Source organism: Trichechus manatus, unplaced genomic scaffold (genome assembly GCF_000243295.1).
Source record: "Trichechus manatus latirostris isolate Lorelei unplaced genomic scaffold, TriManLat1.0 scaffold00072, whole genome shotgun sequence".
Classification (NCBI taxonomy): Eukaryota; Metazoa; Chordata; class Mammalia; order Sirenia; family Trichechidae; genus Trichechus; species Trichechus manatus.
In genome coordinates, this window is record NW_004444008.1 from 7,353,364 (window position 1) to 7,356,862 (window position 3,499).

Here is a 3,499-nt window from a genome sequence, read left to right on the forward strand (position 1 = left end):
AGTGGAAAACAGATATGGGGTTCCTCAAAAAGCAGAATTATCACATAGAATTACTACATGACCTGGCAATTCCACTCTTAGATATAAACCCAAACAAATTGAAATAAGGTATTCAAACAAATACTTGCACATGAATATTCATAGTAACACTATTCAAAATAGCCAAATGGTAGAAACAATCTAAATGTCCATCAACTGATGAATGGATAAACAAAATGTCATGTATACATGCAATGGGATATTATGCATCCATAAAAAGGAATGCAGTAAGATACATGCTACATGTATGAACCTCAAAAGCATTATAAGTTGAAAGAGGCAGACATAAAATGTCACATATTTTATGTTCTACTGGTATGAACTTCCAGAATAGATAAATCCATAGAGACAGAAACAGATTAGTACTCCCCGGGAGCTAAGTGCAGGGAGAATGCAGAGGGATTGATTGAGGGTACAAGATCTCTTTAGTGGTGATGAAAATATTTTGGAATTGGAAACAAATGATGGTTGCACAACATTGTAAATGTACTAAATGTCGCTAAAATGCACACTTAAAATGGTTAATTTTATGTTATCGGAATTTCAGCTCAATAAAAAAATCTAAACTATGGGCAAAATATCTGCATAAACCTGTACCAAAACCAAACCTGTTGCCATTGAGCCAATTCCAACTCAGAGTGACGCTATAGGACAGCGTAGAACTGCCCCATAGAGTTTCCAAGGAGTGCCTGGTGGATTCAAACTGCTGACCTTTTGGTTAGCAGCCGTAGCACTTAATCACTACACCACCAAGGTTTCATCTGCATAAACATCTTTCCAAAAAAGATATACAAATGGCCAATAAGCACATGAGAAGATGCTCAATGTATTTAGTCATCAAGGAAATGTCAATCAAAACCACAATTAGATATCACTTCACCACCCCCTCCCCTCCAACTAGGATGGCTTTAATCAAAAAGTCAGATAATAAGAGTTGTTGGCAAGGATGTGAGAAATCCCACTATACCCTGCTTGGAATGTAAAATGGTGAACCCCTATAGAAAACAGTCTGGGAGCTATTCAAAAGGTTCAAAAAGTCAAATATAGACTTATTGCTGTTGTTGTTAGGTGCCTTTGAGTCAGTCCTGACTCATAGCGACCCTATGTACAAACGGAAAGAAAATTGCCCGGTCCTGTGCCATCCTCACGATCATTGTTATGCTGTAGCCCATTCTTGGAGCAACTGTGTCAGTCCATCTCCTTGAGGATCTTCCTCTTTTTTGCTGACCCTCTACTTTACCAAGCATTATGTCTGTCTCCAGGGAATAGTCCTTCCTGGTAACATGTCCAAAGTACACGAGACGAAGTCTCGCCATCCTTCCTTCTAAGGAGCTTTCTGGTTGTACTTCTTCCAAGACAGATTTGTTTGTTCTTTGGCAGTCCATGGTATATTCAATATTCTTTTCCAGCACCACAATTCAAAGGCGTCAATGCTTCTTCAGTCTTCCTTATTCATCGTCCAGGTTTCACATGCATATGAGGCCATTGAAAACACCATGGCTTGGGTCAGGGGCACCGTAGTCTTCAAGGTGACATCTTTGCTTTTCAGCACTTTAAAAAGATCTTTTGCAGCAGATTTGCGCAGTGCAATGCATCTTTTGATTTCTTGACTGCTGCTTCCATGAGTGTTGATTGTGGATCCAAGTAAAATGAAATTGTTGACAACTTCGATCTTTCTCCATTTATCATAATGTTGCTTACTGGTCCACTTGTGAGGATTTTTGTTTTCTTTATATTGAGGTGTAATCTATACTGAAAGCTGTGGTTTTTGATGTTCATCGGTAAGTGCTTCAAGTACTCTTCACTTTCAGCTAATAAGGTTGTGTCATCTGCATAACGCAGGTTGTTAATGAGTCTTCCTACAACCCTGATGCCTGGTTCTTCTTCATATAGTCCAGCTTCTTGGATTATTTAGTCAGCATAGGGATTGAACACGTATGGTGAAAGCATACAACCCTGACACACACCTTTCCTGTCTTTAAACCATGCAGTATTCCTTGTTAATGTTCAAATGACTTCCTCTTGGTCTAAGTACAGGTTCCTTATGAGCACAATTAAGTGTTCTAGAATTCCCATTCTTTGCAATTTTTTCCACAATTTGTTATGATCCACACAGTCAGATGCGTTTCCATAGTTCCACGTCCTCTTCTAAATCTGGCTTGAATTTCTGGCAGTTCCCTGTCAGTGTACTGCTGCAGCTGCTTTTGAATGATCTTCTGCAAAATTTTACTTGCATGTGATATTAATGATATTGTTCCATAATTTCTGCATTCAGTTGGATCAGTGCCTTTCTTGGGAATAGACATAAATATCTCTTCCAGTCAGTTGCCAGGCAGCTGTCTTCCAAATTTCGGGGCATAGATGAGTGAGCATTTCCAGAGCTCCATCAGTTCGTTGAAGCATCTCAATTGGTACTCCATCAATTCCTGGAGTGTTGTTTTTCACCAATGACTTTAGTGCAGCTTGGACCTCTTCCTTCAGTACCATCGGTTCCTGATCATACGCTACCTCCTGAAATTGTTGGACGTTGACCAATTCTTTTTGATATAGTAACTCTGTGTTCCTTCCTAATTCTTTTGATGCTTCCTGCATCTTTTAATATATCCCTTGTAGAATCCTTCAATACTGCAACTCCAGGCTTGAATTTTTTCTTCAGTTCTTTCAGCTTGAGAAATGCTGAGTGTCTTCTTCCCTTTTGGTTTTCTATCTCCAGGTTCTTGCACAAGTAATTATAATACTTTACTTTGTCTTCTCAAGCTAGTCTTTGAAATCTTCTGTTCAGCTCTTTTACTTCATTTCTTCCTTCTTTTTTAGCTACTTTGCCTTCAAGAGTAAGTTTCAGAGTCTCTTCTGACATCCGTTTTGGTCTTTTCTTTCTTTCCTGTTTTGTAATGACCTCTTGCTTTCTTCATGGACAATGTCCCTGATGCCATTCCAGAACTTGTCTGGACTTTGGTTATTAGTTTCAATAGGACAAATCTATTCTTGAGATGGTGTTATGGTTGAGATTGTGTGTCAACTTGGCTGGGCCATGATCAGTGTTTTAATGTAATCACTCCCATGATTGAATATACTGTGAGTAGCCAATCAGATGAAAGGGAGTCTCCTTGGGGGGTGTGGCCCAAATCTGTATATAAGCAGACGTTCTGTCTTTTTGCTCCCTCTGGATCCTGCGGCTGCTTCCTGTTGTCTCTTCTCCCGTTCTTGGGACTTGAGCTGTCAGCTTATCTGCCGAATCTGGGCTTCGTCGATCTGTGCAGCCTGTGAGTGGGAGCCCTGCTCTCCGACCTGCCAATTTTGGGCTTGCCAGCTTCTGCAGCTGTGTGACTTGGGAGAGGCCTTACCCTGATCCATGGACTTGGGAAGTTCTAGCCTCTGCAATCACATGAGCTGTTTCCTTGATATAATCTCTCTCTATATATATATATATTTATACACTTTACTGGTTTTGCTTCTCTAG